General features: G+C 40.5%; 1 long non-coding RNA gene across 1 annotated transcript; it reads right to left on the bottom strand.

The window, feature by feature from the left end:
* Positions 1-470: 470 nt before the first annotated feature.
* Positions 471-1795, bottom strand: LOC105534682. The gene is made up of 2 exons (XR_001005315.1): positions 1650-1795; positions 471-1122 (listed from the first exon to the last, which is right to left on the bottom strand). It is a non-coding gene; the product is annotated as an uncharacterized LOC105534682 (long non-coding RNA).
* Positions 1796-26664: the final 24869 nt, after the last annotated feature.

The following is a 26664-nucleotide window of genomic DNA, read 5'->3' as shown; positions in this document are numbered from 1 at the left end:
TGAGCAATTACCTAAATTTATGAGGCTAGATTTTACAATATGGAACATAAAAGTTTAGATAAAAAGGTAAGAACAGTGCTATGAATTAAGAATGACTCCAAGATAAATATTAAATACTTGCTACATAGACACACAAAAAAACCAGAATGCGCTGACAGATACTCATTTTGTGCCAAATTTTGTGAAACTTCTTCGGCTCAATGCAATGAAATAATACAAAGAGTTCATATTCCTAACAGCTCTACTGTGGTCCTTTCCTAGTTTAATTCTTAACTGTTACAGCAGGACACCAAATCTCAAGAGACAGGTGACTTTCCAGAAGTCACACTGCTGAAAAGTTATACACATGAAGCCTCTCAGAGATACTCACATGTGATGAAACTTGAGTTACCCCTAATCCATTTCTTTACCTATGAAATGGGAGAATAGAATCTGTAAGGTTAGCAGAGAGAAAAGACAAGAGACCCAAGGTCAGGCAAGTAAGTTTATTAACCTGCCGGGCTTCTCCACCAGTCAGAGGTGGCAGCCCTGAGCTTACAAAATGAGGGGTTTATATGGGGGAGAGAGACCTGGGGGGTTGTTAGTTGATTACCACATTTCATCTCGTGGCCGGCTTACAATATATTATCTTGTGAAAACAGGAATTTACAAGGGGGTGTAACTTAGGTTTATTCACGTTTCTCATGACCTCCCCCGTGCCACCCGGAGGGCTTCGGTGTAGCAAGTCTGGGGACCTTGCTGTGGCACCTAGATAAGGGTTCAGGAATGCAGCTGCAGAGTATTCAGGTTAAGGGTCAGCTGCATTGAGTTGGCGGGGGCGGGGTGGTCCTGGGGCAGCTTGTCCCTAACAGAATCCACCTCTGAGTTGTGACAATTAAATGAAAAAGGCTGAAAAGGTGAACATGAAGCACCTGCTACATTGCCCTGTTGCCACCAGCGTTGTCCCACTGCTCTAGCTCCTGTGGCACTGCACGGACACGTGGTTGCTACAAGTTAGTACGCATATTTGGCCTTATTAGAGGCACTTTCCTATTGTAACTGAAGGGATAGTTGGCTTAAGTCAACTGAAATACCAGCAACAGGACATTCCAGCTTCAATGGCTTGTACCTGTAGTTGTCAACCTATAGAAAGAAAAGTTTTAAAATGACGTTTTAAACAAAGAAAACGGAAATGTATCGCTTGTTCTACAAACTGTGTAAAGAAAATCACAAAGGCGCTCAAGTTGTAACGAAATTTTTTCTGGTTCAGGTGTGACTCCAGACAGGATCCAAAGGGGAGATTTCCAGTCTCTTCTCTGGGTTTTATGGAGACTTACTTTACCCTTCTGTGTTAGCCTCTTAAAGCACTGGGTCAACCTTAAAAGGGCACAGGAAAGGGTGCTTTGGGATTTTTTTTCTTTGATTTTACAGGGTTCACTATTATTTCCTGCGTTGCTCTCCATACCTCGTGGATCTCTGCTTCTCTAAGTCTGAAACCACCACTAGAAACAGCTGTTTTGTTTGGTGAGCATCTACATGGATGTTTCCTTCCAGTTAAGGGGAGGCGGATTCGGACCTTGGCGACAAACAGACGCCGGGGAACCCTCCGGCACCACTGGCCACGTGCTCCGGGTTGAGTCATTTCCCCCTGCTCAAGGCTACGAACATACCTGTGCTAAGAACTGAGGCAGCTACACTTCCGCAGACATAAGAGACGAACTCCTGAGCTCAAGGTCGGCTGGGGTTGGGTTCCTGTCGCCGCACGCGTGGCCCGCCCGAAACCCGCTACAAAGTAGTGGCGCGTCCGCCCTGGCGAAGCAAAGGGCAAAATTGTTACGGTGCCCGGGACCTGCCCCGGGAACCTCTGGCTGTTCCTCTGGGCGCGGCGCCTGTGCCTCGCGCGGCCCCGGGACGAGCACTGCCGCCCGCCCCCCGGGCAGCCGAGGGCTGCTCTACCCCTCCGTTCTGGCCGCCGGGAGCAGAGAAGCTCGGGGCGGGCAAAGCTCGTGGGGACACGGGGCGAGCCCAGCCCTGATCCGGCCCGCGGGCCGGCCGGGCGCCCTCCCCTCCAGAGACCGAAAGCCGAAGGCTGAAGACGCACTCACCGCGCGATTCCAGCTGACAAAGAGGCGGGCGACCTGCGCCGGGCGAACAAACCAGAGAGGCGGCGCGGGGCGGGGCGGGGCGGGGGAGGGGAGGAGGAGGGTCGCGGGGCCCGCAGCCAATCCCGGGAAGACTCTGGGCGAGGGCGGGGCTCGCAGCCGATCCCTGGAGAAGTCGGGGAGCTCAGCCAATCCCGGGAAGACCCTGAGCGGGGCGGGGTGGAGGGCCGCGGCACGCACAGCCAATCCCGGACGGGGCAGGACGGGCCTGGCCATTGGCTCTCGGTGTCCGGGGCCGACCTAGGTCTGGCTCTTGCAGTGGCGCGGAGATAAGCCGTGTCTGCGCGCAGAGCATTCTCGGAATTAGATTCTTCAGGCTCCCCACCAATCCCCGGCGTTGGTGATTCTGGTGCTCTTAGGCCCTAGACCCTTCCTCGGGTTCTCTTGTGGGGAGGCCATCGAGGTTACTCTACGGCTGGCCTAAGGCCTTGAGATTCCCTTTCCTAAAGCCACACTAATCCGACGTGTGTTCATAATCTGTGTCCGCCTAAACCGTAAGCTTAAAGAGAAGCCACGACCATGTCTTGTTCGACAAGCTCACTCCCATGGCCTCTCCTAAAGCTAGGACTGCCTCCTTTCCTCATGCTCCCTCTTTATTCATTTGCAGAGTCCAATAAGTAAACCATAATCAGTTGGAGGGTGGGAGTTGGGGAGGTTGAGAAGGCAGCCATAGCAGTCTCAAGGTAACAGGCTCAAACGTGGCAAACAAGTAGAATAAAATTGGAGTATATGCCAAAAGGAGAACTTCTATTACTGTTTCACATACTTACCATCTGCTAAGAAATCTAATCCTCAAAATATATTTTGTCATCTCCAAATTATAGATGGGGAAATAATTATGTTATGTGACTTGCCCAAAGTCACAGAGCAGCTAGCCAGTGGTAGATCCAGGATTTGAACTCAAGCAGCCTGAAGGCAGAGCCCCTCAAACACCATGCTACCTAGCTTTTCCCCAGGTATTGAGGATGGAGCAGGAAGGGAAACCAAAAAATAGCCTACATTTGGTTAACTGATCAAGACAGGCAGCTCTGGTGGGGTTGTAGCTTTGCAAGCAGAAAGAACAGCTAGTCCAGAGCCCCAAGGTAAACAGGAAAGGGATTTACCTGTTTAAGGACGCCCAGAAATGGAACATAAGGAGCAGAATGGCCTGAGATGAGAATGGCTTGGGGCCAGACCATGCCAGAAACCCTGGAAGAGTTGTTTTGTTTTGTTTTGTTTTTGAGATGGAGTCTTGCTCTGTTACCCAGACTGGAGTGTGGTGGCGCGATCTTGGCTCACTGCAGCCTCCACTTCCCAAGTTCAAACGATTCTCCTGCCTCGGCCTCCCGGGTAGCTGGGATTAGAGGCACACACCACCATGCCTGGCTAATTTTTGTATTTATGGAAGAGTTTATATTTTGTGCTAACGATGATGGAATGCTGTTCAAGTGCTTTTTTTGTTTGTTTTCGTGTGTGTTTTTTTAAACAGTGGAATGATAGGATCTGATGTAGGGTGTGGTTTCGGGTGTGATTAAGGTGATTTTGGTGGGAAGACGAAGTTGAATAAAATTTACCAATAAACCCTAGCAGCTAGTCATCATCTTGCAGATATTCAGAGGATCTTGTTGAAACCGGAGAGTGAGTATCAGTTTATTGTCCCCTCACCTTTCTCAAGAATCTTCCAAACATATCTCTAATTGGAATCTGTCCTTTTTATAGTCCCTTTTGATAGCTGAGAGATATTACCTTTCCTTTAACTATGGCAATGAATTTGGTCAGGCTACATGGGAAAATATAGGAAAAGAGAAGTAAATCTCCTTAGTAAAGAGACTAATGCAGGAATTCAGCAGCAACCTAGCAGGGGCTGGGGGTAGTTGTGCAGAATGTCTTCTCCCCTCCCCCAACCAGGAGATAAAAATGGGAAGGAATTATGAAAGAATTACATTTGTGTTTGATTCAAGAGAAATTCACCTTAATCTGAAGGCTTCACATTTCTGACCAAATACCTCAATTCAATGAACATGAAAAACTCAGTTCATTTGAAATAGTAAAACTTCACTGGGCTTAGAGGAGAAATGTCTACTAAATACAGAGATGATAGAACAAAATAAACTGATTTATAATTGCTTTTAAGTTAGGTTCAAGATAATATGTATTTGGTACTAAAAATGCTTACAATACAGTTTAAAGAGAATTGTTTCAATTGGGTTCATTATTAGGCCTAATTTTTTGAGAGAAATTAATATGTCCAATCCATCCATCCATCTTTCTTTCTTTCTTTCTTTCTTTCTTTCTTTCTTTCTTTCTTTCTTTCTTTCTTTCTTTCTTTCTTTCCCCTCCCTCCCTGCCTCCCTCGCTCCCTCCCTTCCTTCCTTCGTTTTCTTTTCTTTCTTTCTTTCTTTCTTTCTTTCTTTCTTTCTTTCTTTCTTTCTTTCTTTCTTTCTTTCTTTCTTTCCTTCCTTCCTTCCTTCCTTCTTTCTCTCTTTCTCTGTATCTCTCTCCCTCCCTCCCTGCCTCCCTCGCTCCCTCCCTTCCTTCCTTCGTTTTCTTTTCTCTCTTGCTCTCTCTCTCTTTCTTGCTCTCTCTCTCTCTCTCATCTCTCTCCCTCTCCCTTTCTTTTCCTATTGACAGGGTCTTTATCACTTAGGCTAGAGTGCAGTGGCACGATCATAGCTCATGGGTCTAGCTCCAACTCCTAGGCTTAAGTGATCCTCCCGCCTCAGCCTCCCAAAGCATTGGCATTACAGGTGTGAGCCACCATGCCTGGCCAGTCTTTCCAATTTGAGGGAGTTCAGTCTGTCCAACTTTAATCTGTCTGAAGTTGAATAAAGGGACCTAGAAGAATACTCAGCAGCCCTCCAGATATTCTCAGTTGGATTTCCCAGAGACACCACAAAATCACTCTTTTGGCCCAGAGTTTATTCTCTTCTTCCACCTGTCCACTTCCTTTTTGTGTCTTCTGTCTTGAAGAATAACAATTCCTTATCCCAGCTGTCCAGGACTTAGAGCAAATGCTTTCCTTTCTCAGCCTCCTCCTCCATTTCTCAGCCTCCTACTTCCTTGTCTTCTTCCATGCAGGCAGTTCTTCCTATTGACCATCCACGAGTCTGCCTCTTCTTTCCAGCCCTTGCTTGTACTTTAGTTCTAGCTCCATCATTTACTTTCAGCATCATCCACTGCAGTAGCCTCCACCTTCATTCAGCTTCCCTGTCTCCAGTATTTCCTTCCTTATGAATTCTTCCACATTGCTGTCATCTCCATTGGAAATTGTTAAATGGTTCTTTGCTGCCACCAGGAAAAAAACCGACCCCCACATGTCTACCTCCTCCTCCCACTTCCCACATACCTATTATGATCCAACCATGCTGAAATAACTGCAGAGCCCTGAATGCTGTCCAGCACTGTCCCATACAACTTTCTGCAGTGATGGAAATATTCTGTATCTCTGCTGTCCAGTATGAGAGCCATATGTGGCTATTGAGTACTTGAAATGTGAATAGCACAACACAAGACCTGGATCTTAAACTTTATTTACTTTTAACTAATTTAAATTTAAATAGTCATGCTGGGCCTGGTGGTGGTATGCCTATAATCCCAGCAATGTGGGCAGAAGTCTGAGGTGGGAGGATCCCTTGAGGCCAGAAGTTTGAGGCTGCAGTGTGCTCTGACAGTGCCTGTGAATAGCCACTGCACTCCAGCTGCCACAATATAGCAAGACCCCATCTCTAAAGAAAAAAAAAAAAATTAGCTAAGCATGGCAGAATAGGCCTGTAGTCCCAGCTACTCAGGCAGCTGAGGCAAGAGGATCACTTGAGCTCAGGATTCAAGGCTGCAGTGACCTATGATGGCACCACTGCACTACAGCCTGGGTGACAGAGCAAGACATCTAAGATAGATAAATAGATAAAAATAGAAGTCACATGTGGCTGGTAGATACTACATTGAACTGCACAACAGTTTACATCCTTGCTTCTCAAAGTGTGATCCATCAGCATGGGTATTCCCTGGAAACTTGTAGGAATGCATCTCAGGCCTCATCCCAGATCTGCTGATTCAGAATCTGCATTCCACAAGATCCCCAGGTGATCGGTATGCACATTAAAGTTTCAAGAGCCACAGCTCTAATAAGCTCTTGCTTCCTTGGCTTTTACATGTACTGTTCTCTTGGTCTGGGCTGTCTGTCACCTGTTCTTTTTTCCTTAACTCCTACATATCCCTTGAGACCCATCTACACTCACAGCCTGCTGTTAATATGGTAATCTAGAGGGTAGGGGATGAAGGATATGGGGAAAGGAGTGAGAGGGAAAGAGAAAATATCTATGATAAAACCGCTTGTATCTTGTAATCTTAAATAACTATATGTATGTAGTTATAAATACACACATACACATATATACTATGTATATATTTATGGTATAGTATGTATATATGTATAGTATTCTATGTATATACATGTGTAAGTATAGTTTGTCTGTGTGTGTGTGTGTTTGTGTGTAAAAATATGGTTACTACAATGTCAGTGGTAGTTCTCTCAAGGTGATGGGATTTCATGTGTCTTACTTTCTAAAAATATTTTTGAGGTATCATTCAAATTCTGTACAATGAGCATGTATTACTGATATATAATTTTAATTACAGAAAACAAAACAAAGACTATATTAGTCTTTTGTAAGAAACTGCAAGAACATGATATCAGAATAAAGTATAGTGTTTTACAAAAAAGGAGAGCCCCCCGCCTTCCACAATTAGAGATACTCCCTTGTCTACAACACAAGAGCGGGCAGTAGCCATGGCATAAGCAACAACTGACCTGAAAGCAAAAGAATGATCTCTTGTGGTGCCTCCACTGCTGTCTCCTCTGTCTACCCTCCCACCCCCACAGCAGACATGGTCCTAGCACCACGACAATCACCTCTTCTCTGTCCCTTGCCTCACTCCTAGCTAGGGCTGGAGCCTGAAAAGGGGACTTAGGTGCACAGAGAGGGTCACCTGGAATCACTAGAAGCATCTGCAGAAGTATATGGATATGTTGGGTGACTCAGATGACATCTTATTTGGCCCTTAGCATCAAGGATTTATTCTATCAAATACTCTATTAAGAACTAATGTTTTCATTTATTGGCTATTATATTTCTTTTCTAAATTTTGGCAATTTTTTCTTTACTGAAAAAAACGTGACAGTTACCTGAGAGGTTATTTTAAATTCGTGGCAAAATGTGTTTTGCTGAGCTATGGGATGCAATTTCTACACATCTCAGTGCGCTCAGCTGTGGAAGTCAGTTATAGGGTATAGAGCTCTAGTGGTAGGGTAAGGCCCAAAAAGCCACCAGAATGAATAGAGGAGAAAACGTAGCCTGGAGCCAAGACATGGTTTATATTCTGCACAGTAACTAATCTGCAAAAATAACAGGATGTTTTGAAATTTGATTAAGCAGCAAGGTGAAGGAAGCATTTTGGGGAGTTAGATCTAATTATTATTAAGGATATTGTACAAGTTCTAATTCAATTCTAAAGATAGGAAGAAATTTGTATTCTTTATTTTAAAACAAGGTGGCTTATCTAAATAAGTAACAAACTCAGTGTTTTATTTAATTAATTAATTAATTTATTTTTTGAGATATGGTCTTGCTCTGTTGCCAGAGCTGGAGTGCAGTGGTGCAATCTCGGCTCACTGCAACCTCTGCCTCCCGGGTTCCGGTGATTCTCCTCAGTAGCTGTGATCCCAGCCTCCTGAGTAGCTGGGATTACAGGCGGCTGCCACCACGCCTGGATAATTTTTGTATTTTTAGTAGAGATGGGGTTTCACCAAGTTGGCCAAGATGGTCTTACTCTCTTGACCTTGTGATCCACCCGCCTTGGGCTCCCAAAGTGCTGGGATTACAGACATGAGCCACTGCGCCTGACCCCGAAACTCAGTGTTTTAAATCATCCTTTTGTACATGTATGATCATATTTATAATTCTATATCTATTTATCAATCTACTACTGGCAGCACCCACCTCACGTATTGGCGGCTCCAAAGGTGTCATGTGACTTGGATGCCGGGATGGAGCCAGACTTTGTGAGATGTGAAGCTTATACAATTTGGGTGGTCCTTAAAAGAAACAATGCAAAAACATCATACTTTTATGAATTTTACAAAAATATGCACCCCATGGACACATTGTTAGAGCTGTTCTTGGGCCCTAGGTGAGGCCCATGCAAATAAAGAAATTGACACCTAAACTTTACTTCAACAGTTTTAGGGTAAATCTACCTTGGCTGCTCAGTTGCTCTAGAAAGGGGAATTGTTGACTACTTTTTAATATCATCCTTAGCATAGCACAGCTAAGGAGGAAACTCCATGCTTACACAAGGGCTTCTTCCTTAATCATCAGCAATGGTCCAGTTTACCCTACACCTACTATTTGTGCCAGGCACTGTTCTAAGCCTTTTTTTTGCATTGTCTCTTTTGAGTCCTCATACTAACACTGAGATATATGTACTAGACGATCTTCATTTTACAGATAGGAAACTGAGACCCAGAGATATTGAATAACTTGCCCAAGAAGAGGTACCCGCTGAGTGCTGAAAAACAGGCAGAGGTGGGGATGGGTTTCTAGCTGTCGAATTCCTGGGGCAGTGCTGTCTAAGAACAGTAGCAGAAAGAGAGGCCTAGGCCACCAAACTGAGGTTCAACAACCTGACCTCTGCTGTGGGGTGAGCTTGGTGAGAGCAGGCAGGACTATAAGTGACCTGATAGGTCACTAGGAGGAAGATCCAGTTTCTGGAACTGGACAGAAAGTCTCAGCCAAATATGGGGAGTTGGAATAGGGAATCTTGGTTCTGAGCCCCAGGAACCTCCACTGTATAACATAAGATTGGTTTTAGAGATTCAGAGATGATGGGTCAACGGGCAGAAAGGTTTCCTGACATCCACAAACTCAAAATAAAAATGGCCATTTGTATACTCTGAGCAGCCACGAAGCTCTCTGGACAATAAAACTGCTGAGAAGTCATCTAGGAACAGTTTAATGCCACCTTTCTCCACCTTCTTTGGGATAAATATGCATCACATGTTCTTCCTCTTTTTTAGTCTTGCACACAAACACATTAATCCCAATGTCTTCCTCAGACTAGCGTTAAAGTCACTTTTTTTCCCCCAATGTTGGAAAGCCCTGATAACAAAACTAAAACCCCCTTAGTTCTATCCTCTCTTCTTTAATTTCATTTGCGTGGTAAAACCCCCCATATTTATCCTTGGTAAATATCAGAAGAGAGCTTCAGATATCCCTGTGTGAAGGGAGAGGGAAGTAGTACGTGTTAAGAGTGAAATGGAGTTAACCAAGAACTTGAAAACAACTTGTATTTGCAATTTATTTGTGCTTTTTTAATTTCTACTGTTTTGTATTTATTGATGATTATTTGTGATTTATTATTTATTCATTTTTTTTTTTGTTTTGTTTTGAGAGTCTTGCTCTGTGCTTAGTGTGCTCAGCTGTGGAAGTCAGTTATAGGACATAGAGCTCTGGTGGTAGGGTAAGGCCCAAAAAGCCACCAGAATGAGTAGAGGAGACAACATAGCCTGGAGCCAAGACATGGTCTATATTCTGCACAGTAACTAATCTGCGAAAATAACAGTGTTGCCATCTCAGCTCACTGCAAACTCTGCCTCCTGGGTTTACGCAGTCTCCTGCCTCAGCCTCCCAAGTAGCTGAGATTACAGGGAGGAACCCCCACACCCAGCTAATTTTTGTATTTTTAATAGAGGTGGGGTTTCACCATATTGATCAGACTTGTCTCGAACTTCTAACCTCAAGTGATCCATCTGCCTCAGCCTCCCAAAGTGCTGAGATTACAGGTGTGAGCCATCACACCTGGTCATTTATTCATTGTTTACAGCCCAGTTTAGTCCAAAAAGGATTTGAGTGTAATTTACACAAATACATTACAATGAGATTTTCAAAGAATAGTGAGAAAGTTGGAGTGCAGGGAAAATATGATTAAAGTCCAGGGCTAGTACACAAAATAAAACCATGGGGAATACTTGCTGGAGGAAGGCCGAAGATTTTGCTCTGAGCTGCCTGGCAGTCAATGTAAAACGTCAGAAAATAGAAAAAAAAATTGACACTCAAGAGAAATACAAATATTCCTGAAAGAAATTTCTTCCATGGATCTTTATAAAGAGGGTACTGTAACCAACCTCCTCAATATCAATGATCTGAAGAGAATAGTTTTTTACTTGGAAAATAGGTGTGATAAAAAAAAAAAAAAGAAAAAAAAACAATGTTTTTAATCTCTCCAGCTTTCGGGTGTCCAAGATTTTTGATGCCTAGCCAAGATGATTTACTTGCTTGAATTCAATTAAAACAAAATGTTTTTCACATCCCAATTATCATTTGGCAAGAGAGTTGTCTGTCATGCACATGACACTTGGGGAAAAAATTGGACTTTTAACTGATTATGAAGCAGATAGGCTACACTCTGCTGTGATACTAAAATCAATGGCTAAAAACAGATGGCACGTTCCCATAACAAAGATGTGGTAATTTGGGTTAGTTCCCTGGCCAAAGATTCAGCATTTAGTCATAGACATACATGCGTGTGTGTGTGTGTCTTGATGGAGGGGGCGGTTGTCAACTTTAAATAACAAGAGTCAGAAAATTTTTAAGATAGAGTTTATTTGAGCTCAAAGTTTGAGGGTGGCCACCCTGGGAGCAAAGATTCAAGTTGTCCTGAATATACACTCTGATTAGCAGCAGTTACAAGTGGGTTTATTTTTAATTTTTAGCTTTTTTAAAGACAGGGTACTTCCCAGGCTGGAGTGCAGTGGCATAATCATGGCTCACCGTAACCTTGAACTCCTGGGCTCAAGTGATCCTCCTACCTTAGCCTCCTGAATGGCCAGGATTACAGGCAAGTGCCACCATGCCCAGCTACTTTTCAAAAATTTTTTGTGGAGATGGGGTCTTCCTATGTTGGCCAGTCTGTTCTCAAACTTCTGGCCTCAAGCAATCCTGCCTCAGCCTCCCAAAGTGCTGGGAATATGGCCACAGTGGGTTTATTACTATTTTTATTTTTTGGTAGTTCAGTGATCCTTGTTCTGAAAGTGAGTTTTTAAAGGAAAAAGAAGAGCAGTTCCTAAATTGTAATGTAAACCAATAATTTACATTAAGGTAACACAAGCTATTGGCTATACATTGTTCTTTGTGTCACAAATTCCAGGAACATGAAGATAATGGAGGCTGGTAGTGGTGGCTCATACCTGTAATCCCAGAATTTTGAGAGACTGAGACAGGCAGATCACCTGAGGTTAGGAGTTTGAGACCAGCCTGGCCAACATGGTAAAACCCCATCTCTACTAAAAATACAAAAATTAGGCCGGGTACAGTGGCTCAAGCCTGTAATTCCAGCATTTTAGGAGGCTGAGGTGGGCAGATCATGAGGTCAGGAGTTCAAGACCAGCCTGGCCAACATGCTGAAACCCCATCTCTATTAAAAATACAAAAAAAATTGCCAGGAGTGTTGGTGCTCACCTGTAATCCCAGTTACTTAGGAGGCTGAGGCAGGAGAATTGCTTGAACCCAGGAGGCGGAGATTGCAGTGAGCTGAGATCACTCCACGGCACTCCAATCTGGGCGACAGAGTGAGACTCTGTCACAAGCAAACAAGCAAGCAAACAAAAAGATAATGGGGGAAGGGGCTACACAGGAACAAAATGCCTTTAAACAATTGTCCCTGGGAATGGATGTGGGGAGCAGGGGTAGGATGTGATCAAGTTCCATACTCATGTCCCTCTGGGCCAAATAGATTTTTGCATATCTCATATGACTCAGACTGTTCTGACCTTTCTTTTTCTCTCATTTCCCCCCTTTTCATCAAGACCTTTCAAAGAAAGCATTGTAGGTGAACTCAAACAGTTCTGGCTTCAGTTATGTTCAGGAGCTTAGTCCCATGTCATTAGGAAGGCTCATTCCCAGATGGTCCTGTTCCACATGGGGGGTGGAGGAAACAGGATACATCTTGGTTAGGAATTTTAAGAGTCCCCAAAGGCTAAATGGGATGGCATCACAGGGTGGCAAAAATGAGACCTCAGTCAAGTCATTGATTTATATAGCTGCTATCACTTGTTGAATCATCTCTAGTATTCAGATTACCATGAGTTTAGTTTTCTCAGAAGTAAAACAAGGGATACATAGTAGAAATATAATACACATAAAGATTATAATAAAAAAGAGAATTTGAATACCAAAATGTCAAAAAGAAAACCCTATTCCATAAAGGAGTCAACTATGAAGATTATAAAGAAAATGAAAACCTGGTCCTTCTTTAGAAAATTCTTATATCCAGGAAATAATTTTGGATTTAGTTCAAATCATAGAGAAATAAAAAAATGTTAAAAACAGTGTTCAGGACTGGTATACAAGAAAAGGTGTGCTATAGTTTTCTTCTGAAACATTTTTTTTTTCCCTCTTCAGCTCCCCATTTCTACCAAAGGTAAATTTTAATAGCACCAATGTACTTGCAAAATAAGTTTTAGTATTATACTTGGCCTGATTATTTGCATAAAACTCAGCAAGAATAGCGAATGGCCATATAGGCTCTTTTAAGTTGCTTTGTTGGAACGTTTTAATAAGGAATTTAAGTTTGTTTTTTGTTTTTTGTTTTTTTTTTTGAGACGGAGTTTCACTCTTGTTGCTCAGGCTGGAGTGTAATGGTGCAATGTCAGCTCACCGCAACCTCTGCCTTCTGAGTTCAAGCAATTCTCCTGCCTCAGCCTCCCAAGTAGCTGGGATTACAGGCGTGCACTGCCATGCCTGGCTAATTTTGTATTTTTAATAGAGACAGGGTTTCTCCATGTTGGTCAGGCTGGTCTCAAACTCCTGACCTCAGGTGATCTGCTTGCCTGGGCCTCCCAAAGTGCTGGGATTACAAGTGTGAGCCACCATGCCCAGCCACTTAAGATTAAACTTTTAAAAGCTTCTTGAAGTTAGGATACCAAACCAGGGATTCACCAGGAGACTGTTCGTGTAGTATCTGTATGAATTGGATGAATTCCTTCTTCTCAAGGTCTCCAAAATATCTTGAGGTTCCTCGATCTTCAGAAAGTGATATTATTCATTTACCACAGAGTCAGAACCCATGTAGACAAGGTACCTGGCTAGTCTTTCCAACAGCGTTTTAGCAGCTGTATAAAATCAATTTCAATTCCTCAAAGCAGTCTGGTCATATGTAAAACATGCCATTCCTGTCAAGCCTTAGTAAAATTACCAGTTCATCTAACATATCCTGTTACAGAAGAAAACATACTCTTATTGAACCTATGCAAATAATTATAAAATAGGAATAGTCACCAATAGTTTCCAAATTTTGGAAAAATCAGGTAGAGAGAAAGGTAAATATTTAAATTTTGCTTATAAAAGTATACTTTAGACAATTGCTGTGAGCTGTAAATAACTGAAAAGAAAAATGTTTTCTTGACTCTAGAAAACAAAGTATAAAAAGAACCAGGAATGTTTCAAACAAAAAATGTCATAAAAGTAATTTTAGTCCTCTATCAATTCAGTCTTGTGTAATAATTCTTATTTTGCTTGATGTTTTGTTAACAATTTTCGTGAAAACATACTTTTAGTCCTCTATCAAGTCGTACCATGTAATAATTCTTATTCTGCTTGATGTTTTCTTAGCAATTTCATGAACACATAAGCTTTTTATTAGAGTTCTGGAAATTTTAACTTGGTCTAATGGTATGATCTCTAAGGTTATCAGAAGCCTGTTCTCAAGGGTACTTGTCAGGGCTCTGTTCAGTGAATTTACTTGAAGAAGCAAAAAAAGAAGTGAATTTACTTGAAGAAGCAAATATAGACTATAATCTATTATAAACCACTGTTTTAGTAGAATAAAAGTAAAGCAATGATTGTGAATGAAAAAAGACTTAGAGTAGCCATGGTTAAAGATGCAATTGAAAATGCAATTATATCGTTTCTGTGGCATACAACAATTTAACATAATAATTATAAATATGACTGAAAGGCTAGGTGCGGTGGCTCACACCTGTAATCCCAGCACATTGGGAGGCTGAGGCGGGCTGATCACTTGAGGTCAAGGGTTCGAGATCAGCCTGGCCAACATGGTGAAACCTGGTCTCTACTAAAGATACAAAAAATTAGCCAGGCGTGGTGGCACACAACTGTAATCCCAGCTACTTGGGAAGCTGAGACAGGAGAATTGCTTGAACCTGGGAGGTGGAGGTTGCAGTGAGCTGAGATCGTGCCATTGTACTCTAGCCTGGGTGACAGGGCAAGACTCCATCTCAAAAACATACATACATACATACATACATACATACATAAGACATAACATATATCAAGATGTATCAGAATTTTAGGAACCTCATATAATTTTGGAACACATAATAATAACACATTTATGCAAATGTAACTTGAAAAAGTTGAACACAATTTCTTACTTATGCCTCCTGTATGAGTTTAACATACCAAATAAGCCTAACATGTCTCTTGAGGATTTTCAGGGGTTCCTGTTTTTTATGTGCAAGTTAGTTCAGGTCAAAAAGACTTAATTTTAGAATTCAAAATTTAATTTTGGGAAGTATATCAAATATTAAAGGTTTGAAACACTTGATATTAAAATAAGAAAAGTTTAAAACATATGATCAAAATAGAATCACAATCACAGGTCACTGTAAAAAATAATCATTCATTTACCCAAAATGATAATTAACGTATTTCAAAAAGCAAAGACTTTTACTCTTTGATAGAGAGGATACTGTTTCCAGTAGAGAAAACAAAAAAAAGACAGCATGAGGCAAAGTCTTCCTCCACTTATTTTTGCAGTTTACTCAAAAGGTAAATAAATATGTTACAGTGTCTTATTAATACTATGTGAAATTCTTGTTCGAAGGAGAAAATCAAATTTTACTTTCATATTAGTATATTAGTAACAATAAAGCTAATTTTAATAAAGTCTTATAAACAAATTCATCCAATCTAAGTCAGCTTTGGCCACACAACATGAGATTTCTATAAACATTTTATAACCTCTTAACAATATCTATTAAAGACCAGATCAATACTCTAAGAAAACTGTGTTGTTTTACATAGGGTCCTAGACTCGTCTTGAATCAGTTTGCTCAATTTTTATTTTATTATTTTTTAATGAGAGCACAATACAAAAATTTATTTCAATAATGGTGATAACCTAAAGCCACAGAACAAAATATAAATTACATTTAGAATACTCTATTTAGGATGCTGAATTTCTCTTTTATTTAAACATATTTTTCTTAATAAATTAACATACACAAATTTTGATGCCAAATTCTTCTATGACACTAAACATTTGTGGTGTTGATGAACATGATCTGTGTACAATTATATATATATATATATATATATATATACACTTGTGGATATATTACTCTACAGAAGAAGGAAATTATCCTTTTATATATCACAGGGTCCCATAAGATTGAAGAAGTTATAGGAAAACTAATATCTTTTTTTTAGCTATGTCTACTGGAATGGGAAGCTAACTTTTTAAAATAATTGAAGATACACAATGGTGAAAAAAGATTCCTTCTAGTGGAGCTGAACTTACACTCTCCAGAAAAGTAAAATCAGTGTTGAGTTTATCATCTTTTTGTGATCTGAAGATAGAGATGCTAGCTTTGTTGAGTGATTAGACACTTATGACCCTTCTGACTTTTATTTATTTTTTGTTAGGGCTCAGTAAAATAAATATTTTTTTCCTGTTTTCTTTTTAAAAATTTTTTATTTTAGGTTTGGGGGTACATGTGCAGGTTTGTTATATAGGTAAATTGCCTGTCACAGGGGTTTGGTGTACACATTATTTTGCCACCTAGGTAATAAGCATAGTACCCTAGAGGTAGTTTTTCAATCCTCACCCCCCTCCCACCCTGCACCATCAAGTAGGCCCCAGTGTCTCTTGTTCCCTTCCTTGCATCCATATGTACTCACTGTTTAGCTCCCACTTACACATAAGAACATGTGATATTTAGTTTTCTGTTCCTGCATTAGTTTGCTTAGGATAATAGCCTCTAGCTCCATCCATGTTGCTACAAAGGACATGATCTCATTCTTTTCATGGATGCATAGTATTCCGTGTGTGTGTGTGTGTGTGTGTGTGTGTGTGTGTGTGTATCACATTTTTTAAATTCAGTGTACCATTGATGGGCATTTAGGTTGATTCCATGTCTTTGCTATTGTGCATACTGCTGAGTTGAACATACACATGCATATGTCTTTATGGTAGAATGATTTATAATTTCTTTGGGTATATACCCAAGAATGGAATTGCTGGGTCAAATGGTAGTTCTGTTTTAAGTTCTTTGAGAAATTGCCAAACTGCTTTCAACAGTGGATGGACAAGTTTACATTCCCACCAGCAGTGCATAAGCATTCCTTTTCCTCTACAACCTCACCAGCATCTTTTATTTTTTTGACTTTTTAAAAATAGCCAGTATAACTGGTGTGAGATGGTATCTTATTGTGGTTTTGGTTTGCATTTCTCTAATGATTAGTGAAATTGAGCCTTTTTTTATATGATTGTTGGCAGCATGAATGTCTTTTGAAAAATGTCTGTTAATGACATTTGGCCACTTTTTAATGGGGTTAGTTTTGCTTGTAAATTTAAGTTCTTTATAGATTTTAGATATAACACCTATGTTGGATGGATAGTTTGCAAATATTTTCTCCCATTGTATAGGTTGTCTGTTTACCCTTTCTTGATAGGTTCTTTTGCTGTGCAGAAGGTCTTTAGTTTAATGAGGTTTCATTTATCAATTTTTGTTTTTGTTGCAATTGCTTTTGATGTCTTCATCATGAAATCTTTGCCAGGTCCTAGGTTCAGAATGATATTTCCTAGGTTATCTTCCAGGGTTTTTATAGTTATGGGTTCTAGATTAAAGTCTTTAATTCATCCTGAGTTAATTTTTGTATATGGTGTAAGGAAGGGATCCAGTTTCAGTCTTCTCCATATGGCTAGCCAGTTACCTCAACACCACTTATTGAATAGAAAGTCCTTTCTTCATTGCTTGTTTTTGTTGATTTTGTCAAAGATCAGATTATTGTAGGTGTGTGGAATTATTCCTGGGCTCTCTACCCTTGTAGAATAGTTTGAAGTAGGGTAAAGTGATGAATATATGAATATCACTTTTTTTTTTTTGCTTAGTATGGCCTTGGCTATTTGAGTTCTTTTTTGGTTCCATAACAAATTTTAAATTTTTTGGTCTAATTCTGTGAACAATGTCATTGGTAGTTTGATAGGAATAGCATCGAGTCTATAAATAGCTCTGAGCAGTATGACCATTCTGACAATATTGATTCTTCCTATCCATGAGCATGAAATGTTTTTCCATTCGATTGTGACATCTCGGATTTCTTTGAGCAGTGTTTTGTAATTCTTGTTGTAGAGGTCTTTCACCTCCTTGGTTAGATGTATTCCTAGGTGGTTTTTTTTGTTTGTTTTTTTGTGACAGAATCTCACTCTGTCACCCAGGATGAGTGCAGTGGCGCTATCTCAGCTCACTGCAACCTCTGCCTCCCAGGTTCAAGCGATTCTCCTGCCTCAGCCTCCCAAGGAGCTGGGATTACAGGTGTGCACTACCATGCCTGGCTAATTTTTGTATTTTTAGTAGAGATGGGGTTTCACCATGTTGCCCAGGCTGGTCTCGAACTCCAGATTTCAGGTGATCCGCCTACCTCGGCCTCCCAAAGTGCTGAGATTACAGGTGTGAGCCACCATACCCAGCCATTCCTAGATATTTTATTTTTTATGTGGTGATTGTGAATGGGACTGCATTCATTATTTGGCTCCCAGTTTGTGTATGTGAATGCTAATAATTTCTGTACACTGATTTTGTATCCTGAGATTTTGGTAAAGTTGTGTATCAGATCAAGGAGCTTTTGGGCAGAGACTATCGGCTTTCTAAGTATAGAATCATATTGTCTGCAAACAGAGATAGTTTCACCTTCTCTCTTCCTATTTGGCTGCCTTTTATTTCTTTCTCTTGTGTGAGTGCTCTGGCTAGGACTTCCAGTACTGTGTTGAATAGGAGTAATGAGAGAGGGCATCCTTGTCTTGTTCCAGTTTTCAAGTGGAATGCTTCCATATTTTGCCAGTATGATGTTGATTGTGGGTTTTTCATGGAGGACTGTTATTATTTTGAAGTATGTTCTTTCAATGCCTGGTTTGTTGAGGTTTTTTTTTTTTTTTTTTTTTTTTGGGAGACAGAGTCTTGCTCTGTCCCTAGGCTGGAGTGCAGTGGTGCAATCTCATTTCACTGAAACCTCCACTCCCAGGTTCAAGCAATTCTCCTGCCTCAGCCTCCCAAGTAGCTGGGATTATAGGTGCACGCCACCATGACCGGCTAATTTTTATATTTTTAGTAGAGGCGGGGTTTCACTACGTTGGTCAGGCTGGTCTTGAACTCCTGACCTCATGATCTGCCCGCCTCAGCCTCCCAAAGTGCTGAGATTACAGGCGTCAGCCACCCTGCCCAGCAATGATTTTTTAACGTGAAGGGATGTTGAATTTTGTCAAAAGCCTTTTCTGTATCACTTGAGATGATCATGGATTTTGTTTTTCTGTTTTTGTTTGTTTGTTTGTTTCGTTTTGTTTTTTGAGACAGAGTCTTGAACTGGGCTGGAGTGCAGTGGCACGATCTCGGCTCACTGCAACCTCTGCTAGTTTTTTGTATTTTTATTGGAGATGGGTTTTCACTATGTTGGCCAGGCTGGTCTCAAACTCCTGACCTCGTGATCCACCTGCCTTGGCCTCCCAAAGTGTTGGGATTACAAGTGTGAGCCATTGTACTCAGCCTGTTTTTGTTTTTTTGAGATAGGGTCTCACTCTGTTGCCCAGACTGGAGTACAGTGATGTGATCACAGCTCACTGCAGCCTTGACTTCCCAGTCAGACAATCCTCCTCTCTCAGCCTGCTGAGTAACTGGGGAAATGATTCTGGGGGATGACTGGGGAATGACTTCTGGGGAAATGACAATAGGCTTGTAGGGTTTCTGCTAACAGGCTGTTAGCCTTATGGGGTTCTCTTGGTAGGTGAGCACCTTCTCTCCAGCTCCAGGTGCATGCCACCATGCCCTGCTAACTTTTGTATTTTTTGTAGAGATGGAGTTTCACCATGTTGCCCAGGCTGGTCTCAAACTCCTGGGCTCAAGTGGTCCTCCCCGCTTGGTCTCCCAAAGTGCTGAATTACAGGCATAAGCCACTGCACCCAGCCGTGGTTTTGTTTTTAGTTCTGTGTATGTGGTGAATAACATTTATTGATTTGTGTATGTTGAACCAAGCTTGTATCCTATAGATAAAGCCTACTTGATTGTAGTGGATTAGCTTTTTGAAGTGCAGCTGGATTCACTTTGCTCATATTTTGTTGAGTATTTTGGCATCAATGTTCATCAAGGATATTGGCCTGAAATTTCCTTTTTATTTTGTGTCTCTGCCAGGTTTTGGTATCAGATGATGCTAACCTTATAGAATGAGTTAGAAATGAGACTATCCTCCTCAGTTTTTTGGAATACTTTCAGTAGAAATAGTACCAGTTCTTCTTTGTACATCTAGTAGAATTAGGCTGTGAATCCATCTGGTCCTGGCCTTTTTCTGGTTGTTAGCCTTTTAATACTAATTCACTTTTGGAACTCATTATTGGTCTGTTCAAGGATTCAGTCTCTTTCTAGTTTAACCTTATGAAATTGTATGTTTCCAGGAATTTATCCATTTCTTCTAGGTTTTCCAGTTTGTGTGCATACAGGTGTTTGTAATAGTCTCTGAGGGTATTTTTGTAATTTCTGTGGGTTCATTGATAACATCCCCTTTGTCAATTCTGATTGTATTTATCTGGATCTTCTCTCCTTTATTATTAGTCTAGCTACCAAGCTATCAATCTTATTAATTCTTTCAAATAAGCTCCTGGATTCATTGATCTTTTTGTATGGTTTTTTTTTGCATCTAAATTTCCTTCAGTTCAGCTCCGATTTTGGTTATTCCTTGTTTTCTCCTAGCTTTGGGGTTAGTATGCTCTTGTTTCTCTCACTCCTGTAGACTTTATGTCAGGTTGTTAATTTGAGATCCAACTTTTCGAAGTGGACATTTAGTTATACAAACATTTCTCTTAACACTGTGTTGGATGTGTCCCAGAGATTCTGGTACATTGCATCTTTGTTCTTACTAGTTTCTAAGAATTTTTTGATTTCAGCTCTAATTTCATTATTTCCCCAAAAGTCATTCAGGAGCAGGTTGTGTATTTTTTGTTTAATCATATGGTTTTGAATGATTTCTATTTTTATTGAACTATTGTCTGAGTGTGTGGTTGGTATGACTTTGGTATTTTTGTACTTGCTGAAGGTTGTTTCATGCCCAGTTGTGTGGTTGATTTTATAGTATGTGCCATGTACAGATTAGAAGAATGTATATTTTGTTGTTTTCAGGTGGAGAGTTCTGTAGATGTCTATTTGGTCTATTTTGTCAAGTGTTAAGGTTCTGAATATATTTGTTAGTTTTCTGCCTTGATGATCCATCTAATACTGTCAGTAGGATGTTAATATCTTCCACTATTATTGTGTGGTTATTGAAATCTCTTCATTTGTCTCTGAGAACTTGCTTTATGTGTCTGGGCAATCCTATGTTGAGTGTGTATATATTTAAGATAGTTAGAGCTTCTTGTTGAATTGAGCCCTTTACCATTATGTAATGCGTTCTTTGTCTTTTTTTTGTCTTTGTTAGTTTAAAGTCTATTTTGTCTGAAATTAGAATAGCAACCTCTCATTTTTTTTCTGTTTTTCATTTGCTTGCTAGAGTTTTTCTCCATGCCTTTACATTGAAGGGATGTCATTGGCGTCATGCATGTGAGATGGGTCTCTTGAAGACAGCATACAATTGGGTTTTGCCTCTTTATCCAGCTTGCCACTCTGTGCCTTTTAATTGGGTTATTTAGCCAGTTTACATTCAAGGTTAGTATTAATGTGTGTGGATTTGGTCCTGTTATCATGGTTATTATGCAGAGGTGTTTGTGTGGTTGCTTTGTAGTGTCACTGGTTTATGTATTTAAATGTGGTTTTTAGCAGCTTGTAACAATCTTTCCTTTCCATATTTAGCACACCCTTCAAAATGTCTTATAAGGCAAGTCTGATAATAATGAATTCCCTTAGCATTTGCTTGTCTGAAAAGGATCTTATTTCTCCTTCACTTATAAAGCTTAGTTTGGCCACATATGAGATTCTTGGTTGAAAACTCTTTTCTTTGGGAATGCTGAATATGGACCCCCAATCTCTTCTGGCTTGTAGAGTTTCTGCTAACAGGTGTGCTGTTAGTCTTATGGGGTTGTCTTTGTAGGCGACCTGCTCCTTCTCTCCAGCCGCCTTTTTTCTTTCATTTCAACCTTAGAGAATCTGATGGCTGTGTGTCTTGGGGATGGTCTTTTTATGTAGTGTTTTCAGGGGTTCTCTGTCTTTCCTGAATTTGAATATTGGCCTCTAGTGAGGTTGGGGACATTTTCATGGACGATATCCTGAATTTTTTTTTTTTTTTGAGACGGAATTTCACTCTGTTGCCCAGACTAGAGTGCAGTGGCATGATCTTGGCTCACTGCAACCTCCGCCTCCTGGGTTCAAGTAATTCGCCTGCCTCAGCCTCCCGAGTAGCTGGGATTACAGGCGTGCACTACCACGCCCAGCTGATTTTTGTATTTTTAGTAGAGATAAGGTTTCACCATGTTGGTCAGGCTGGTCTCAAACTCCTAACCTCAAGTGATCCACCCACCTCAAGCCTCCCAAAGGTGCTGGAATTACAGGTGTGAGCCACCACACCCAGCCCTGAAATATGTTTTCAAAGTTGCTTGGTTTCCCTCCCTGTTTCTCAGGCACATCAATGAGTTATATATTGGGTCTCTTTACATAATTCTATATTACTCAGTGGTTGTTCCTTCTTGTTTATTGTTTTTTCTCTCTTTTTCTCTGATGGAGTTATTTCAGAGGTCTTCAAGGAGGTCTTCAAGGTCTGAGATTCTTTCCTCAGCTTGGTCAGTTCTGCTGTTAATACTTGGGATTGCATTATGAAATTCTCATAGAATGTTTTACAACTCTATCAAATAAATTTGGTTCTTTGTTCTAATGGCTATTTTGTCTATCAGTTCCTGTATCATTTTATTGTAATCCTTAGATTCCTTTGATTAGATTTCAACTTTCTCCTATATATCAATAATCTTCATTTTCTATCCAGATTCTGAATTCTATTTCTGTAATTTTGGCCATCTCAGCATGTTTAGGTACTAGTCCAATCCTTTGGCGGTAACAAGACACTATAGTTTTTTGAGTTGCCAGAGTTTTTGTACTAGTTCTTTCTCATCTTTGTGGGCTAATATTCCTTCAATCTTTGTAGTTGCTGACTTTTAGATAAGTCTTTTTTTTCTTTTATTCCATTTTATGTTCTTGGAGATTTAATTGTGGTATAAGGTGGGTTCAATTGACTGGGTTTGTTTCTGGAGGATTTTACGGAGCCAAGGCTCAGCTCAGAACTCCTGGACTGTGTGTTCTAACTCTGGGGTGTTGATTTCAGACCCCTGGCTTTTTTTCTGTGGTCCCTGGAAGTTAGGAACCTGCCGTGCTGGAAGAGCCAAGTTGTTCCTGAAGCAGTGTTCACAAGAGTCTGATAGGTGGTACCAGCCACAGAACTTTGTAGGGAAGTGGCTGTGGGATTCATCCTTGTTTGCATGTGCCAGCAGCATGGGTAGCATGGCAGGGGGCACACTCATTGGCTACAGTGAGGTGCTGGCAGGTTCAGGGGTGCCAACTTCTGTGTGGGTGTTCGCAGTGGTGATGGTGGCAGGATAGTGAGGCCAGCCAGGGGTCCCCCCAGTGTCTGTGCATGTGTTTGCTCCAGGGCTGGTGTTAGCATGAGGGTGGGGTGCTGGTAGGCATGAAACCCTGTGCACTCTCTGTGCAGCCGGCAGCTGCTGCTGGGGGTGAGGATGGGTCTACTGGTCTCCCACACAGTTTTGCACTGGCAGCAATGTTGGTGTGGGGACAGGGCACAGGTGGGTACGGGTCTGGCAGTCTCTATGCCCATGAATGCTCAATTTTTAGAAAAATAACTTAAATATAATTTTGTTCTAATTTTAGCCAACTTGATCACAAACAAAATTCCTTTCCTAAGATGAGTTTTCCACAAATTTTCTAAAATTTGCTTAAAGCATCAGTTTTGTCCTGTGTTTCCTTTTTATATTGGCATCTTACCTTAGGACAAAAATTTACTTTTTTTTCCTATTGTCATTTTGAACACATAAAGTTCCCCCTCATGCAACTCAAAGCAGAGGTTTCCAGGTCATAGGTGGATTCAAAGGTTTTCTGACTGGCAATTGGTTGAAAGATCTTAATGAAAGACCTGAAATCAGTAGAAGAGAGTATCTAAGGTCAAGGATTGTGCAGACCAAGGATCTTATAATGCTGATGAAGTCTCCAGGTAGCATGCTTCAGAATAAATAGATTGTGTTTCTTAAAGGTGCCAAACTCTGTTAATTCACTCCTGGATCAGAAAGAAGACCTGGAAAGGGAAAGGGGTTCTCAACAGAAGGTATATTTTTTTGTACAAGAGATAGCTTTGCAGTGCCATTTCAAAATATATCAAAGAAATATATTTTGGGAGGTCGTGTGTGGTGGTTCATGCCTGTACTTCCAGTACTTTGGGAGGTTGAGGCAGGTGGATCTCCTGAGCTCAGGAGTTCAAGACCAGCCTGGGCAACATGGCAAAACCCATCTCTACAAAAAAAAAAAAAAAAAAAAATTATCCAGGTGTGGTGGAGCATGTCTTTTGATCCCAGCTACTAGAGAGGCTGGGGTGGGAGGATTGCTTGAGCCTGGAAGGTGGAGTAAGCCAAGATTGCACCACTGCACTCCAACCTGGGTGACAGAGTGAGACCCTGTCTCAAAAAAAATAAAAAAATAAATAAAAAATAAAAAAGAACTATATTTTGGGGTAAAAACTTCAATTTCTTTCAGGGCCTGCTACCTGTCATGCTGATGTCTTATTGCTACAAAAAGTCTGTTTTGTCAGTCTTAAAGTCTCTGTTTTTATGTTAATCCTGGTCAGCTGTGCCTGAATTCCAAATTGCCTTGCTTTGCTTTGCTTTGCTTTGCCTTGCCTTTCTTTCTTTTCTTTTCTTTTCTTTTCTCTCTCTCTCTTTCTTCTTAATATTTCTCCCCCCCTCTTTTTTTTTTCGTTTGTTTTTGAGACTGAATCTCGCTCTGTCACCCAGGCTGCAGTGCAGTGGCATGATATCAGCTTACTGTAACCTCCACCTCCTGGCTTCAAGCAATTATCATGCCTCAGCCTCCCGAGTAGTTGGGATTACAGGTACCCACCACCACTCCCAGCTAATTTTTGTATTTTTAGTAGAGATGGGGTTTCATTTTGGCCAGGCTAGTCTCGAACTCCTGACCCCAGGTGATCTGCCTGCCTCAGCCTCCCAAAGTGCTGGGATTACAGGCATGAGCCACCACACCTGACCCACTATTTTTACCCTTAAATATTCTCCTATTCAACCAGGTTTACTTTAGAATGCCCTTAGCCAAGCAGGGGTCCAGTTGGTTGGTGGGGGCTTAGAATTTTATTTTTGGTGTAGAGTTTATGCCTGTATTTGTAAATTTAAACCATTTAATAATTTTTAGAAAGATGTTTCCTCAATTTTCTAATTAACAGATTTAGATATAGCTTTTCTATATCATATAAATGACTCAGACATTTTATGATTATCTATTACTTAATTTAACACAACATGACTTTAAGATCAAGTTTCTGAAAATATTTTTGGAACTATGGAGTTCATTTATAAACTTGTATCCCATTTACATTCATATAATTTATTCATTCTTTTTTTTGAGATGGAGTCTCACTCTACTGCCCAGACTGGAGTGCAGTGGCACGATCTCAGCTCACCACAGCCTCCAGCTCCCAGGTTCAAGCGATTTGCCTGCCTCAGCCTCCCAAGTAGCTGTGATTACAGGCATGTGCCATCATGCCTGGCTAATTTTGTATTTTCAGTAGAGATGGGGTTTCACCACGTTGCCTAGGCTGATCTCAAACTCCTGACCTCAGGTGATCCACCTGCCTTGGCCTCCCAAAGTGCTGGAATTACAGGCGTGAACCACCACGCCTGGCCTACTTTATTCATTTTTAACAATTATGCTTGAATAGTTCATTAAACAAAGCTAGCTATTATCTCAAGCTATTTATTAATCATTTTTACAGTCTGTGAATGTTAGGTAGTTGCTACCTAAGCAGGAACCCTAAAGTTAAATACATGCATATTTTGTTGAGTAGAAGACACAGCTGTTTTCATTAAACCAACAATATTAAACTAGTCTTACTTACCGAGCATTCACCCAAGTCATGTAAACTAAAGGCATTTGAGTTTGTTTCTATTTTTCTGATTAAATATTTAAGTGTTAACTTTTAAAAACCAATGATTAGAACTTTTTCATACATCTTTGTAATGAAATATCACATATATGACACATAAACATATAGACATACACACAGAAGTGTATTTCACAGCTTCATAATGTTCTTTTAAAGCCAATTTTCAAATAGTTTTTCTACCCTCTTTAGACAATCAAGCTCTAAACAATATTAGCTAGGCAATCCTAAATTTGTACTTTTAAAGACATGACTCTTATGTGATAATTTTTATTTAAAGACACAGAAGTTAGATGTAAACACCATTATTTATAGGTAAAGGCCTATGTTAAGTATCTTAAATAAAGGCAATATTTGTCACATTTACTTTAGACTACTGTTTTCTCAAAAGTTTCTAGTGGTTTAGGTACAGTGAGGGAGATGTCCTTACAAATGGGGGTTTCCTTTATAGATGTAGATTTATTTTACAAAGAGTTTCAGTATAGCCAGCTAAGAACATTGTATTTTGGATCCCAATCTGGTTAGATAGGTGTTCTTTTCCACTTAATTTGTCTCTTGAGTAGATTACTGACTTCAAGGTGGAGCCCTTTAATGAACAAGGCAAACAAAGAAAACTTTTGCAGTTACCAGGGTTACTTTGTAGTTACCAATATATGCAGTTTTCATATATTTAAATAGTAATTTTTTTTTTTTTTTGCATTTTTAGTAAAGATGGGGTTTTGCCATGTTGGCCAGGCTGGTCTCGAACTCCTGGCGTCAAGTGATCTGCCTGCCTTGAGCTCCTAAAATGCTGGGATTATAGGAATGAGCCACCTGGCCCTGTGAGATCAGATACTACTTTTAACAGCTTTTGTAATTTTTAATCATTTACCAATTTAGTTTTCTCTGTGACAATATGAATTGCAATTTATGATTTAAAATGATCAGGTTTTGAAAATTTTTTGGGACATAATAATTATATTTTATCTTCTAATTCTAAATATATATCCCTCTTCTTGAAAAGAGATGCTAGTATTATATAATCCTGAAATGTTCAGGCTTTTTTAAGTAATTGAAAAGTGGCTGATTTGGGTCACTTTGGGAACTTACTAGGTTGTGTAGGG

This window comes from Mandrillus leucophaeus, unplaced genomic scaffold (assembly GCF_000951045.1).
Source record: "Mandrillus leucophaeus isolate KB7577 unplaced genomic scaffold, Mleu.le_1.0 Scaffold1380, whole genome shotgun sequence".
In the NCBI taxonomy this organism is placed as follows: Eukaryota; Metazoa; Chordata; class Mammalia; order Primates; family Cercopithecidae; genus Mandrillus; species Mandrillus leucophaeus.
This window is presented reverse-complemented; position numbering and strand designations above follow the sequence as displayed.